This window comes from Passer domesticus, chromosome 11 (genome assembly GCF_036417665.1).
Source record: "Passer domesticus isolate bPasDom1 chromosome 11, bPasDom1.hap1, whole genome shotgun sequence".
In the NCBI taxonomy this organism is placed as follows: domain Eukaryota; kingdom Metazoa; phylum Chordata; class Aves; order Passeriformes; family Passeridae; genus Passer; species Passer domesticus.
This window is the reverse complement of record NC_087484.1, coordinates 6636298-6652817: the sequence shown is the minus strand read 5'-3', so window position 1 is coordinate 6652817 and position 16520 is coordinate 6636298. Positions and strand designations below refer to the sequence as shown.

The window sequence follows — 16520 nt, the reverse complement described above, 5'->3', positions numbered from 1 at the left end:
CATTGTATTTATTTCTAAGATTCAAAGTGTTTTATTAATAATTTAAACAATTGTAGGGAATATCCTGTTATATTGACCTTGAAAATGCTGTTAAACATAGTAAATACAAAACATTTGCTTCCTAAAATGAAACGATAAAATGCTCAGTCACTTAGAGCTTCACATGGAAATCATCAGGAAAACAGCTCCTGTTCTAAATGGAGCTGTCAAACTGACAGGTTGCAAAAGAAACCTATTCCCTGCTATTCAGCAGTAACAAAAGATCAAGATGATCCAGTTTCATCAGACCATCAGAGAGGGAGACTTGAATTTGTTGAATTCAAATCAGTTTTCTCTGTTTGCTCACTTAGGCTGGTCCTAACTGTAGGATTTAAGAAACTCGTAATAAAGTGAGCTGTTACTCATTCCAAGAGCACCAAATAGCTGTCAATTATAAGGTGGCAGAGACTTGAATAAAAATGCAATTGCCTTTTTTGAGAAATACTTTGGGTTGATCACAGCCACTTTGACGTAAGACTCTCTGCATGTGCAATTAGCAACTCATTCTGGCAGTTTCCTTATGGGAATTTTTCCAGGGATATTTGATGCAAATGTCTCTGAGAATCAGCTGTGGATGCACTGTGAGCATCATTTAGAAATCTTTTCTGGAAAAGACACCTCTGTGTCTGCCATAGCTTAAACAAGAATGTACAGCTTCATCAGTTCCTGCCCCTTTGTCCCTGTCCAGCTTTCAGCTCCACCGCTCTCCTCCAGCCTTTTCTTCTTTGGAGTAGTGGAAACCTTGGGGTTTTTCCACTTGCTTGGAAATGTATTTGCAAAGATACTTGGGGCTTCTTTGCAAAGGTGCTACTGCTCTGCTGATTGACATTCAGCATGGGCAGGCAGGGCAGGCCAAGGAAAGAAGCACCAAGCCAGGAAGCAACAAAAACCTTTCAATCTTGAGTTCTTATTCCAAGTGCCTTTGAATCAGCAGCTCTGGGCCCATCCCAGCTCCTGAAGGAATGCCAGTTCAGAGCCGTGAGTGAATCAGGTGTGTGCGGGGGCGACTGCTTCCCTGTCATCTGTGAGAAGCCTCATTTTAAAAAATGCCTCTTCTTTTGCTGAGTTACAGGGGCTTGAATGGCTCAGGGGAGCTGGGAATGGCTCACAGCGGATTTTTGTTCGTGGCCTGTTGCCCAGTGCACCCCAGCCCAGGCCAGCAGTGACCAGGAGCTGTTCCCGTGTCAGCAGAGCCTGATGGATGATGTGAGCTGTGCCTCGGCCCAGCTCCAGCAGAAGCAGCACCACAGAAGCCAGCGCTGCCCTTGTCCCCAAGTGACTCTCGCAGGCCGGGGCTGTTTTGGGGCAGGGCAGAGCCGAGGCTCTGGGGGAGGGAGCAGCTGCCTCCTGCCTCGCATCCTTCCCTGCGCAGAGGGGGAACTCCAGCCCGTGGAGCTGTCAGGCTGATGCCTTCCCCAGCACTGCGATGACACACAGTGAAAACAGGCTGGCAACAGAGCAGAAATCAGGAGCATCTTAGGTTAGGAGCATGGGTAACTTCTGCTAAAAAAATACACACAAGAGCATGAATGGTTTCATTCAGAGTTTTGGACCAAAGCCCTCTGTGTATGAGGAGAATCATTAGCACACCATTAGCTCTCATGCGTTAAAATGGAAATTATTGTAATCTCTGATTTTATTTTATAATGTTTTTGCTATTCACTTTTTGTTGTTTGCTTGTTTAGTTTCTCATACTGGTCATTTTCACTCTGCTTGTATTTAATTTCACTCCTTTGTTTGCTCGCTTGTTCTTCCATCTGAAAAGCTCACGTGTGGGTAACTTGTCAGCAGCAAGGATAGAAGGAAACAGGTGGGCAAGCAATCTGAATTCTGATTTTGGCTCTGCCACTGGTTGCTTGACAAGCTGTTTACACCATTCCATGCCTTACTTTCCCAGAGAAAGAGATTCACAGTTGAAGAACAGTTCAAAATCTTTGACAAAAAAGAACCATGCAACTACTTGTGCTATTTACTGAAGGAAAACACACGTAAAACCAGGTATTTTATTCCATGTGCTCCTAAAAACATATATCAGTTAAACCCAGTAAGCCTCTGTTCTTAATTTTCCTTTCTGAATTAGTTCTAAATGTTGAGTCACCATCATTGATGCACACATCCAAACCACCACAGACATCTTACCCTTCAACCTGCAGAAAACCCCAAATGTTCTGGATACTTCAGCCCATTTAACAGGTGTGATATGCAAGCAGCAAATCCTAGTAACTACTGAGACACAGCTACAGTACAGATCTGCACTGGCACTGCAGAGGGGAGGAACTGCTGTCTCCTTAAACTTTAATGTTCTCTCTATTCCCTCCCTCCCCAGTTTAATTTGGATAAAGTGTTCACCAGCAGGATGCAGCGGTTTGTTAAGGGCACAGTTGTTACATAACTTTATATTACTTACAGCCCTATAAAAGTGTTGCAGATAACACCAGAGGCAGTGTCATTCCCCTACCTTGTTCCTGCACAGTGCCATTTCCAGCATCATAAATTCACAACTGAATCCCTTTTCCCTCAGGAATGGCTGGGGTCAGAGCAGCGCTGTAGATGCTGATGGAGGTAAAGAGCCAGCAGCAGCATTATGCTGAAATGCTTCCTGAAAATGGTCTCTGTCTCCCTGCTGACCTGGAATCCCAGCCTCTCCTATCAGATTCCCTGATTCATTACCATAAAACTCTTTGGGTACCAAAAGTTTTGTAAGTTAAATGGCAAAACTCTAAAACTACAAGCTTGAGTAGCACTGCTGACAGCTTGGTGTGAGCTCAGCCTCAATGTCCAGGGGAAGAGAAATCCATCTGTGATTATTCTGAGAGCAGCCCTTGGCTGCAGTGAGTATTTCTTGCTGCACTGCACCCGAGGGTTAGCTTTGATTCCAAAAGTGAATTTGTGAGCTTTACTGTAATGCAACAGCAACTCACAGAGTTAAATTCTTGGTTTATTCTACTGATCTTCAGTGAAGCATTTGCCAGTGTGGCACCTGGGAGCCTGGTGTTCTGCAGCCTGCAGGAAGCTGCCATGAGCTGTGCTCAAGGGGACACTGCTGAGGTTATGTGCTGCAGGGCTTCCGATGTGAATGTGCTCCTGGGTGGCACTGTGTGGATACACATACTAAAAAATATTACACCTGTGATTTCCTAAGATTGGGGAGTAGTGGAATGCAAGAATCTTTCATTAAAACTGTGAAAAGCAGTTTGGCTTTGTTGTGATTAGAAAGTGGCTTATATTTGTAAGAATTTCTAAAGGTAATGAATATTCCTGATCATGCTTATTCAGTTGGCATCCTGTCTTTTTCCATGAAAAGGCCAAACAATTTCTGAACAGACTGAACAAAAATAATACTTCTTTCATACTCCTTTCTTCCTAATTCCACACTTTTACTACCCATGTCAGTTACTGAATGCTTTGTTAAGCTCCTTTCATGACTATTCATTTTCTCTTTTGTCTGCACTCCTAACACTTCATACCTGGCACACAACTTTAATGTACATTATACTCTTCATTGGTTGAGGAAGTGACTGAAAACTCACAAAAAGTGATCACTTGCTGTTCTCCGGGCAGCACATTAGTCCTTGTTTGCTCCCTACTGCACACCCTGTAAAATTCTGGGGGTTAGGATTAGGTTTGGTGTATGGTAAAGTAAGTGTAGTTTCCAAAGCAGGATGTGGAAAACGCCATGCTCAGAATAGGTGGGAGAAGACCTACTTGGCTGAAAAGGACTGGGAGATTTTTCAAACTGAGAGTTAAAAAGGGATCTTCGTTGTTTCTGCCCCTCCCATCTGCTGTTCTCTGCAGCTGAAAAAGGGGCAGAAAGCCAACGTCGTGACATTTGAGCAGACAGCACTTTATGGAAGTGTCTGTTTCCCTTCCACACCCATGGTAGAAAGGAGCCTTCTCCCTGGCCAGGGCAAGCAAAGGTGCTGCCAGAGTTAAAGCTGATGTGAGGCTTCTTTCCCTGAGTCTGGCATTTGTAGGCAGACTCTTACATTTTTCTGTGTAGGTTTTAAATAAGATTCCCCTTCCTCTGCTTGCTTACTCCTCTCCCCCTCCAGAAGGAATCAGAGGATTTCTGAAACACACTGTGGAGTTTTCTCAGCCCTCACGTGCCATCCTTGCCAGTGGGCTGGGCTGCAGCAGCAGAGAACTGCAGAAGCACCGTGGTTGAGAAGAGCTCTGCCTTTGCCTCACCGAGTCATCTCACACAGCAACGAAATACCCTGCAAATTATGTCAGTGAAATACCCTGTGAATTATATCAATTAAATACCCTGCAAATTCCAGCGAGCACATGAAACCCACACTGATCCCAGTGTCAAACTGATCTTAGAAGGGAGCACTTCAGATCAAATGGCTTTTTCAGCCCCTTTGATTTTCTTTTACAATGAGCACTTTCAGTGGTTCCACGAGTATTCTTCATCGTTTTATCTGAAAGAAATACTAATATATTCAGAAATACATGCATATATATAGGCTGCACGTAAAACATCTATCCATATATCCCCACTCCCCTTTCTTCTATTTAAATAGTGTTCAGTGATTGTTCAGTTCTCCTAAAAGGATGAGTCACCTGCAGCTGCACAATGATCCAGCCGTGTAGCTTCATAAATTATTTTACTGGACCTCAAAAAGTAAATACACTGACATCTACTGTCATTATTTTGGTTTGTGCTTGTATTATTTTTCCTTAATTTTTAATTTGAATTAAATATTAGAAAATTAGCATGAGGATATAAAAGGAACTGCTGGATTGGCAGCCCTAGAAACTGATGTTCCCTGTTTCTAGCACAGGGACACTCATAAAGCACAGCAAGGACGTTCCCCTCCACCTGCCCCACTAATCAGTGATCCATGGAGCAGAGCTGGTGGTGAGCAGCCAGTGCAGGTGCCTCACACATTCCTTCCAAGAATTCTGGAGACATGGAAACAACATGAACTTCCACCTCAGATGCTTTTTATGTGGAGCATCTCCTGGTGTGCAGAGAGATCACCACGCCCTGGTGCTGTGACAGGACACTCTGCAGCAGCTGTGGGGTGACAGAAGAGTAGTGGGAGAGAAGAGGATCTGTCCCACACCAGGCACATCTCTGTGCCCTGAGAAGGCAGAGGGGTGTGGAAGGAAGGAGTGAATGCTAGACTCCAGTGAGACTAAAACCAGGAGATTGAAGATAAAGCAGGAAAACCTTTGCTGTCATATTTAGGAATGAACTGAGGAAGGGATGTCTGAAGGAGGATATGTTTTCCATCATGTATATAGAATATAAAGATAATATGTGTAATCCTGCTTAGCAAGTAATTAAATCAGTAAATTAAGTCTCATGCTCTCCATAAGGTTTGAGTAAAATGAAGTGAGATTGCTCACTTATTAATCAGGGGTTAAGTGCCATTTTAATTCCTAGATCTGGAAAGAAAGATGCAAAGTGAGGCAGAAGAGATGTAGATTAGCACGTTTTACCTGAAGAGCTGCAGACTGCAGTGGCAGAAGAGCTGTCAGACATTAACAAAGAAAGAAGATAAAGCAAAGGCAGTGGTGCAGCTGTGGGGAGAGCAGTGACACAAACAACCCTGAAAGGAAACCAGCCTTGCCACTGTAGAGTGTCAAGGAAGTGGACTGCCCCTTCGATAAATTAATTCTGAAGTCTGAATGAGTAATTTATTTTTTCTTTTGTTTTCCTGAAGTCAGTCAGAGGGGTTGTGTGATTCAGTCACACCAGTGCAGGGGATTCCCTCTGGATTTATGTCTCTTAGCTATGGGTTGGGTTTTTTTCCTTTGACTTGTCTCCTGAGCAAACATGACACCTTCACGTGTATCCTGAAGTGTTTTGGGAAGAAATTAGAGAATGGGCTAATGAAATGTGGGGGCTTCCTGGTACAGGCAAAGTACCAGGCTGACAGGGAACCCTACATTTCTCTGGAACCAAGAAAAGACATGCAGAGACTGGTGGTATTTTCAGTAATTTAGATTATACATGTCCCTGTCCATCTTTGTGCCTTTCAGCCTCAGCCCTGCCGAGACTGGGAAGTTTTTTAGAAAATGTCTCACTGCTTCCTCATACCCACTCACTGATCTAACACAGTGTTTCACAAATTTCCATGCAAAGGGTGTTTAGGGCACTGCTGGAGCTGTCCTGGCTGAGGTTTGCAGTTACAGCTGAATCAGCACAATCTCCAAACAGGTTCCCTTCCTCTGCCTTCCCTTCGGAGGTGTTTCGGGCTCCCCGGGCAGGAATCCAAGCACCACAGGCCTCCAGTAGCATTTAATCTATCAGAAACCAAAGTTGCTGTGTTGGCTGTAGTAGCTCATAATTCAAAGGGAACATGCTAGAGAAACTGATCTGGATATTGATTTTAAAAACTAATCTGGCACTGTGTCCCAAGATTTCTCTTTCACTGCAGAACAAATTGATGCCTTATATAAATTCTAAAATAATACAAAGCATATTGCAGAACTGGCATAAGAATGGCTCCATTAGAGGCAGCTCTGATATTGCAGAGTGGGGTTTGGCATGTGAAACCAGTGATCAGAAGCTGAACTGGATGCAAGCTGGTGGTAAAACACTGCCAGCGGGAGAACTGGGGATTCTATTTCATTAAGAATTTGTAACTTCATCTAATAAATGACTAAACTGACTACCCAGTGGGTGAGATGAGTTTTATAAGAAGGGGCAGTTGCTGTAATTTGTGCTGGTTGGTCCAAGACAGGATGTTGCTGTTTGCCTTGGACCACCACAGCCACATCAGTGCCACCCTGCAGGATGAGTTCTCCTGTGGAGAACCCTGTCCTGTGTGCTTCATTTTCACTGCCTGCAACTGAAGAACCTTCCCTGTCTCCCAAATGAGTCATGAGGATAAATTATGTAATTTTAAATGTTTAGTTAGCACTGGAACGACAAAACCTGATAATTGAATAATATGTAACTATCCAAATGCCATCTGAACTTTTCTAGGGCTTTCCTTGCTGTTATTTTCCAGAGCTGTTTGAAAACACAAGATGAGAAATGGCGTGCTGATTCTGGGATGGTACCTTGTCAATAATCACTCCTCAGGATTCTGAAGATTGTATTAGGAAGAATGCAAGGGAACAAGCATATTTTAAGGCAGAACTATCCTTGCACCAGTTTCTCCTCTTTATAAAAATTTAAGTTACTTATATGGTGATACAGTGACTCTGAGACAAGTGTATTTTCCTCAAAATCAAACCCGTTCCTTGTTGATTTTTGCTGTGTGATCACTCATTAAATGCAAAGTAAACACATTGCTGAATGGCATCTGTCCTTTGGATAAATGGAAGACAGATGTATTGCAGCACAGGGAAGCACAACACAGACTTTGCAACCAGGACAGAGCTATTAAAATCATAGGCTTGAGTCAGTTAGGGAATGTGCATGTTTTTTAAGGCTGATTTAGGGTAAGCAATGAGCTGTTTCATTACAGTATGTACTGTATGTTCCAGCACGTGCTGTCATTAACACTGAGCCGTGTATCAGTAACACACTAATAGCTCAAAGACTGCTTTACTCACAGAGGTTTTGGTACTCACGGAAAATATTTTGCAAAAATTTGACAGTTTGTGTTGCTGAGGGTGTGGCAGAGCCGTGCTGAGAAGGTGCAAGCGTGCCACGGTTGGTGCTGGAGGGCTGAGCAGGGCTGCCCTGCTGGGGCTCTGACTTCTGCACAGCGTCCCTGTGCCATCAGGGCAGCAGGAGACGCTCAGAGGTGTGGCCAGGGCACCCACAGAGCAGCTATCCCTCGTCCTTCCAGGCCCCTGGCTGGCTGTGGCTCTACTTTGGCAATTTGATGCAGCAGGATCATCAGCCGTGGAATGGTCAGACAGATCCACAACACGACTGACAGACCCCTGGCAGCGAGCCCCACACAGGATCTGAGTGATTCCACACTTCACTTTTCCCCCCACATTACTGATCTGCCAAGTTCAGTGGAGTCAGTCCTTGCTGCTCACCAAAGAGAAGCACCACCACACCCTGCTGTGTGCTGAGGGGGAGACAGGACTTTAATTGATCACAGAATCAGTCAGGTTGGAAAAAAACTCTGAGATGATCAAGTTCAGCCTGTGACTGAACACCAGCGTGTCAACCAGACCATGGCACTGAGTGCCATGACCAGTCTTTCCTTCAACACCTCCAGGGACAGTGACCCCACTACCACCTTCAATCCCTTTCTTTGAAGAAATCCTTTCTCATGGAAGGAATGTCCAAGCTAAACATCCCACGGCTTGGGGCTGTGGCTGGTTCCTTGGGAGCAGAGCCTGGTCCCACCTGGCTGCACCCTCCTGTCAGGGACTTGTGGAGAGCAACAAGATCCCCCCTGAGCCTCCTTTTCTCCAGCTGAGCCCCCAGGTCCCTCCCCGGCCCCTCCAGTGGCGCCTCAGCCATGGAGTCCTGGGGCAGCAGAGGGGCTGCCTGCCCTGGGGCTGCTCAGCAACTTCAGTTCATGGAAGGCAGAGCTCCCCCGGGCTCCAGGGACATCCCTCGTCCCCATCCCCTCTCCCACCTTGCTCTCCACAGCTCCCCAGCACCCATGCCTTGCTCCCTGGACCCCCATCTCCATGTGGCTGATGTCCCCCAGTGTCCCCAGCCCCAAGGGTCCTGTTCTCAGGGGAAATCTCTGGGTCCCCACATCAGCTCTCCATTCCCTAGTGTCCCCATCCTCTTGGTCCCCATGCCCTGGGGTCCCACTCCACTCAGGCCTGCCCCCATGTCCCCACAGGGACCCCATTCCCTGGTGTCCCTATTCCCCATGCCCCGTGTCCCGTCCCTCTCGGCTGTCACTCTCGGTGTCCCCATGCCCCGTGTCCCGTCCCTCACGGCTGTCACTCTCGGTGTCCCCATGCCCGTGTCCCGTCCCTCACGGCTGTCACTCTCAGTGTCCCCATGCCCGTGTCCCCATGCCCGTGTCCCGTCCCTCACGGCTGTCACTCTCAGTGTCCCCATGCCCGTGTCCCCATGCCCGTGTCCCGTCCCTCACGGCTGTCACTCTCAGTGTCCCCATGCCCGTGTCCCGTCCCTCACGGCTGTCATCCTCAGTGTCCCCATGCCCGTGTCCCCATGCCCGTGTCCCCATGCCCGTGTCCCGTCCCTCTCGGCTGTCACTCTCGGTGTCCCCATGCCCGTGTCCCCATGCCCGTGTCCCGTCCCTCACGGCTGTCATCCTCAGTGTCCCCATGCCCGTGTCCCCATGCCCGTGTCCCGTCCCTCACGGCTGTCATCCTCAGTGTCCCCATGCCCGTGTCCCCATGCCCGTGTCCCGTCCCTCACGGCTGTCACACGCGGGGTGACAGAAGCGCCGCCCGCAGGGGGCGTGGCGCTGCGCGCGCTCTGACGTCACGCGGCGCTGCCATGGCAACGGCCCGTCACGTTGTCCGGTCCATGCGGGCGGGGCGGAGCCGCTCCCGCCCCAGCAGCGCCATGGCGGCGGCTCGGTGACACCGCGCTCCGCGGCCGCCCGGACACCGCAGGTACCTCCGCCCGGGGGATGTCCCCGCGCCCGGCCTCTGCCGCCGGGCGGCTCTGCCCGTCCCACGCGGCTCGGCGCGGCCGCCCCGGGGCGCTGCCCGGTCGCCCCGCGGCTCCGCTCGCCGCGCCGGGGCCGGGGAGCCTCGACCGGGCGGGGCCGCGTGGGGCCGCGGGCCGCGCTTCCTGGCGCGGCGGCAGCGCCGGCCGCTCCCGCGGGACTGCGGGAGTGCGCTGCAGTGCACTCCCCGCCCGGCCGCGGAGCGCGGGGCCGGGCTCGGCCCCAGCGGGGCGGGCTGGGGCTCGCCGGGGCCGGGAGGGTCCCGGGCCGGTCCCGGTGCCGCGGCCGCCGCTGCCCCCGCGGGGCCGCCCGGGAGCGCCGCGCCCGCCCCGCCCCTTGGGCGGCCCCATCCGCCGCGCCGGGGGGGCATGGGCGGCACCACCGCAGCGCCGGGGGGGCTGGAGGCAGGCGGGCAGCGCTCGGGCGGCGCCGGCAGCGGCCCCAGCGCCGTGAGGGCCCCGCGGGTGAAGGTGAGGGTGAGGGTGAAGCCCCGGCAGGGAGAGCCCCGCGGGAGGGGCCGGGGCGAGGCGGGGTCCGGGGAGCGGCGGGACGGGCGGGCGGCATCACCCGGCGCGTCCCGCCCGCCCCGGAGGAAGGGAGGGGCCGGGGCTGGGCCCCGAGGCGGTGCCGGGTGCGGAGCGAGGAGAGGCTCGGCACCGGGCGGGAGGTGAGGAGCGGGCGGGGCACACCCCGCGTGCGGCTCGGGGCACACCGGGGCGGAGCGGCCGGGCAGTGCCGGCCCCGGCTCCGGGGAGCGCTGCGGGCTGGGCAGGGGCCGGGCGGGCTCGCCCTCGGGTCCGGAGCAGCCCCGGGCTCGCTCGGGCTCGGCGCTCTGTGGCGGGGCTGCGGCCCGCGTGGCTGTCGTGGCAAAGGTGAGTCGCGAAGGTGCTCCCCGTCTTTAGGAAAAGTGCAAAGTCATCAGGTGCTTTTCGTGTCGTGCTTCGTAGGTGTTGCCTCGTTTCCCCATCCGGATTTCTTTTGAATCTGCTTTTTTAATTTTGCACTTGTTGCTGAGACTATCTTCTTTAATTTTTAGTTTGATTTATCTTGGAAATTGTGAAAAGCATCCAAATTGCTGCCAGCTATAGATGTGGTAGACTAGTTTATGCTGTAATATTATCTGAACTAATGCAAAATAAGCCTCTGATCCATTCCCTCCTGTTAATTATATAGTTGAGAATGTTGTCTTTTATTAGGCTGGTTATTGTAGCTTGGAAAGTACATGATTTTCCAGGATGGTTTTCAGTTCTGAAATAGAAGCAGGGTAAGTCTCAAAGCTAAGTATGAGCTGAGGAAAAAAGTGCTTAATTTAATTAGGTATATTCAGTTTCTGAAGCAACAGAGGGGCAGATGCTCCTCTGCTGGGTGGAGAGTACAGGGAAGGAAGGAAAAATGGTGCAGAGAGAGGACACAGGTACGAGCCTGTAAAAGCCACTGTGAAAGCACGGGGAGAGATGAGAACTGTGCTGCTCCTAGCAGGGACATGAGTCTGCAAAGTCATGGGAGTGTTCAGAGGAAAACCTGAAGCTGCTTCCTGACTTGTGTTAGAAACATGGGAAGTGATGTCAAAGATGGTCACTAACCTGGCAGTGGAGTGTCAGCTGCAGGAGATGCTGCTTGGAGCTGGGGGAAGTCTGGAGCTGTGCTAACAGCAATAATAACTATATCAACAAATTAAGATGAAACAAACCACATGACAAGCACACACAGTGCTGAAAGTCTCTTAATGGGATGGGAATCTTCAGTGGGTGTTGCAGTGTTTGTTTGTGATGTTTAAGCATGATAGCTGTGGTGAGGTTAATTTGTGCTTCCAAAGAACAGACTGATGTTATCTTGGAAGAAGGGGGCTAGGGAAATGAGGGAGATCCTAAGTGTATGGATATGTCTCACTGTGTGTCTGCTCTGGTAAACTATATTTTAAATCGTGATTTCTCTAAAATGAGCAGTTTTCACAGTGGATAGTGTAGATGGGTTGTACACATTTCATAGGCTGAGAACTAAGGCTGCTGTAATAGCCTATATACCTTTCACCTGTTAAACATGAAAAAAATTGAATTTCAGGTTACAGATGTCTTTTTCTCTTTCCTGTGTTGTTAAAGTGCTGCAGCAAATAGCTGCTGCTCTGTGTACTTCAGCCCTTTCCTGAGTGCTTGGAAAGTTGGTCTTGATTAACTGCTCAGGTCATGTAAATCTTAAATAAAAAAAATGCTGGCTGCAGATGTCATGTGTTATATTTATGTTGGAAAATTAAAGTTTCAACTGTATTTTTATGTTGCTTAGTTGAGGACTGATGCATCTTGTGTTTAATTTGTCCAAGTATTTTAATTTTCAGGTTTCTAAAGAAAAATGTAGAACTCAGAAACCTCACTAGAAAACCTTGCAAAAATATTTTTGAATACAGAACTGTATAGTACTCTCCTGGACCATTATGAAAAATGGCACAAAATTTATGCATATAAGATTCTGAAGGTGAATAAGAAATACAAATAAAAAAATCCCAGTATCTAGAGAAATTATCTTCTTCAGTTACTCTTCTTTTCTGACAGAGTCTTTAATTTATGACTGTTGTGCTACTGAAGGCAGTAATTTATATTTTTTTTATACCCCAAAGTGACTTTGAAATGTCTTATCAAACTAGCAAGAAATTCAGAATCTCTGAGCTTGAGGTGCAGTGCATGCTCCTAGGAGGTAAATACTTCAGGACAGTGATAATGCAGTGATTGTGTTTTGTACTTAACACTGTCTGGAAATATCAATGCTCAGATTAATGCAGCTCCCATTAATCTGGAACCAGCTGTTTAGAAAGCATGCATAGTATTGCTAATCAAGAAAACATTTTCTAAGTTCCACCGAATTTCTTCTCTATTCTAATTGGATGCAAACCTGTCACTTACTTCATCTTCGGAAGTGTGTAATTAAATTTAGTTGTTATTGTTTTGTTCTTGTAGGAAACTTCTGTGTTTTGCAACCCAGAGTTTTGTAATAGAATTTACGTGAAAGATGTGAAACAGAACTACAGCAAATGCTCGTGAAAAGCACAGAATGTGTGCTGTTCCCTCGAGGCTGTGCTGTGGTACCTGATGGTGGTGCAGAGGAATTCATGGAGAATTCTGGATAGCGGGAGCAGGGCTGCCCTGAGCTGCAGCTTTAATTAAAAAAAAAGGATGGCACTGCTCAGGGGTGGGGTTGTGTCTTCAGCAGTGTTTGAACAACTGAGCTGGCTTCGCAGAGAGCCTGAAACAGAGGAGCCAGAGGGAACCTTGGAAAGGTGTGAGGGAGTGTCAGCTTGGGTGCCCCCAGTGACTCTGCGTGTGCAGGTGGAGTTACCCTGGCAGTGCCAGAGAGCTGGGCTGAGGGTTTGTGAGAAACACAATTAACACAACTGCAGGTGGACATGGGCTGGCAAATACTTAGGCAGTTAATTGAAGATGGTTTCATTTCCTTTAAGGTGTCTGGGCTTCCAAAAGTTTGAGAGATGCTGACACGCGCTAAGCCAGATTTTGATTCAATTACTGTAACTCCTGCAATTTTTTGCCTTCCAAAAGGGCTTAAACTGAAAAGAAGGGGAAAGATGGAAGTGCCTGATTGTACTGTAGAGCAAAAGGCACTCTCAAGTGCCACCTATTACATAAAATTAGTTCTTTGGAGCAAAACAGGTTTGACAATTTGCGGGAGCTATTTTCCCCCTCCTTACATTATATCTCAGACAAATATTAATCATATGGATTTTCAGTGTAAGCCAAATGTTTGAGTCATTGTGAATCCCAGTGTTTTGAAACATTAAAAGAGCTGAGTAATGTTAACATTGAAATTATTTTATAAGATTTTAATTTTCAAATGGGGTGGGGAGGAGAACAAAATGAAATCATAAAATCAATCCCAGGATTGAATGTGCTTCTTAAATGAGATTGGTCTTGGAGCTGCTTTCAGTGACTGTCTTGGCAGCTTTACAAGAACAAATCACCTCACTGCAGTCAGCAGTGGGAACTCTTGGACCTGCCTGGTTTGTTTTCATCATGCAAGCATTAATTCAGGTGGTCAGCATCTAGTCTAGCACAGAGCATCCAACCAGTTTCAGGGTAACCTGATGATTTAATTATTGTTGGATTATTTTTTGTATATTGATTTTCCTCATATGTATATATGTAGTAAGTATTTCTAACATAAGTTGCACTTGTCTAATTTTATGCTTATATATTGAAATGCAATTTGTGTGCATTTGAAGTCTTGCATTAATTAAAGATACTCTTTTATGATCTGTTGTTGAAACATTTTTAAAATTGGTCTGTTTAAAAGAAATATTTGATCAGAGTATCTTTCTGGTGACCCTTTGTGTCATAATTGGTTGCTTTAGGTGATTGTTCATATAAAACAGTTTTATTGCTAGCTTGGAAAAGGAAAACATTTTTCTTTCAGTTCTTAATTTAAGTTGAGCTTAGATGTTACTGAGCTGAGAAAAATATTCAGATTCTATGTATAGATGTTATGCTTGTCAAAATCCAATTTCACACACTAAATTTAATGTGTACCTAGTGATTTTGATCAGTGTTGATGATTGACTTAAAGATTTTGACAGTGCAATGTAATGTCACGGCACTAAAAATTAGTAAGTTGGAGTACACCAGATTTTAGGTAGTTAAGTTCTGTAAAAGCTTTCTCTCCCTCCAAAAGGTATGAATTGGGTTTAGGATCATGTATTTATTTATCTTTTGTGGCTGTTGAGGAGGCAGACTGGAGCCCTTCCCTTTGCTTGTGCACAGTGCTGATGGGAAGATCAAGTTTTGTTTTAATCTCAACATTAGGCCCGATAAGGCAGAGTTAGAAAAACAGCACAGCAAAGTTTCCATGACAGCATGAAGTCCAGATGCCCTAGAATTTCAAGAAGTTAATCATGACGTTAGTAGCATTTTCCTTCCATTGAATGGTAGGAAGGACACAGCAGGGGGTTGGGTGCTCCTGACAATCTCAGGGAGAAGAGCAGTGGTCCACAGGGAAGTGTTACAGCTTTTTCTAGGACACAGTGCCTGTTTTCAGTCTCATTTGTTGGACAAGAAACTTTATCATTGCTTTTTCAAGTAGTTTTAATAAAAGGTGTCTAAATACAAAATTAATTGAAAGTATGGAGAATGAGATGGGCCAGAGGTAAAACTGTGGCTTTGGTGCTACAGACACAATCTTAATTTCTAAGATAGGCACCAGAAAAGGGGAAACTCCTCTTTTGTCTTGGAAGCATCCCAAAAGAGGGAGCTGGATTATTTATTTATTTTTATACAGCAAAATAAAAATAAAATTTCTAGTCCAGAGTAAATGTCCTGTAAATGTGTATTTGATGATGTGAGTGCTTCACTGCAGTTGCCCACACTTTAGGAAAAAGCAGCTAATTTGTAAGGTCAGGTAGCTGGAGATGGGAAGTGATTAATGCTTTTTTTCCCTGCTTATCTGTTAGGCATTCTTACAAATGCAGATAGATGGGCATCAAAAGCCAAACATGCACTTTGAGAAGGGATGGAGTGAAGAAAATTGACTTTTCCTGGTAGTGCTGCTTCAGAAGCTCAAGGAATTCTCTGTTCTTGGTCTCTACAGAAACCTCATGGCCCCGAATCGTGGAGCTCTGATAACTGTGACAGGATGAGCTGAAAGGCCAACAGCCTTAGCAAACAGTTTAATTGCTGCAGAGTTTCAGAGTGTTTGCCTGTGTTTGCCTTTTCATTGAGTCAGGCATCTCTGCTTGGCATGGAGCTCCTGGCAGCAGAGTTTAAGAATCTTTAGCCATTTTTACCAATCCATCAGTCACCATTGCTGAGAAGAACTCGAGTGGTGGAATGCATATCTCAAACATTAATCCCAAAAGGCTTCCAGGAGCAGTGTCTGCTCTGTGGTGAGGGCTACAACAGAGGGATTTGGCTGAGCTGCTGAGCTGGCTGACCATGACTGAGACATGGAGGCAGCATTTACAGCAACAGAAGTTCCAGTGGATTGGAAAGACCCTTGAGCAAAGCAGGTTGTGGGGCCGTGGGCTCTCTCCTGGCCATGGTGCCTGACTCATTATTCCTGTCTATAACCTTAGGCTTTGTCTCCAGAGGGGAATTCTGCTATTTATAACCTTGTGAGCACCATGTGTTCATAAAAAAGTTTTCATATAAAAAATAAAAAAGTTACACTTCGTGGAAAACTACTACAAGTGGGAATTATCAATCAATATTGTGCTTCTTTGAAGCAGCAGTCTGTTTCTCTTTTATCCTCTTCTGTTGGAAACTTAATCTGGGGCCATTTTCTTTCAGGCAGATAGGTAATTTCTGACTTTGGACCAGTTAAAAATTACTTCTGCAAAGTCAGCCTTTGTTTTGAGAACCCTGCAAGTGTGGAGATAATTAGGAACACAGTGCTACTGATTTCCTTAACATCACTTCTTTCTTCAGTACTGGATGTTGTATCTTCTTTAGTAAGTGACTGTTTGAAAACAGATATTACTGCTTGAGAAACATCAAAAGCAATTCCAAGGAGTGTAGATTAGATATATCAGTCTCATCACAAGTGGTACCACAAGTGGCTACACAGCCCCTGTGCTCTTAATCCTGTATTTGCAGTACATAGGGGTGAAAAAACAGTACATAGGGTTTTTACTCCCTAGCGTTTGATTTCTGATCATTCTGTAGTGTGAGGTTTTGGTAGATTTTTTGAAGTATAGGCATCTCATATAAATGTGAATCTCAAAAATTACTTTTTTTTTAGAAAAGCCTAGTAAGGTAGCCTGAACTCTAGTCTGGAAGAGAACTTAATTTTCCTGGCTTCAAATCACAAGTAATTGACCAGAAATGTATTGTGAACCAAAAGCAACATTGAAATGAGACCTGCGGGCAGTAGTTTTATCCGACCTTTGGATAATTGGTATTTCTGAAAGCTCAGATGTTTGTGTTGCCTTGTTGTGCAGTGAAAGGGTGCAGCTGTAGGCTG

The 16520-nt window shown here is 46.6% G+C and overlaps 1 protein-coding gene across 5 annotated transcripts in view; it reads left to right on the top strand.

Moving 5' to 3' along the window:
• Positions 1 to 16520, top strand: part of GNB4 (G protein subunit beta 4) — a 58666-nt gene that overhangs the window by 18485 nt on the left and 23661 nt on the right. The window contains exon 1 of one of the 5 annotated variants that reach the window (XM_064385329.1): positions 9366 to 9510. The exons of 2 other annotated variants lie outside the window; for them this stretch is intronic. The gene's annotated coding sequence lies outside the window, so the exon portion shown is untranslated. Of the gene's footprint in view, positions 1 to 9365; positions 9511 to 10204; positions 10234 to 10414; positions 10439 to 16520 lie in introns of those variants that run through there. 2 more of the 5 variants (XM_064385332.1, XM_064385333.1) reach the window with 2 other exon arrangements.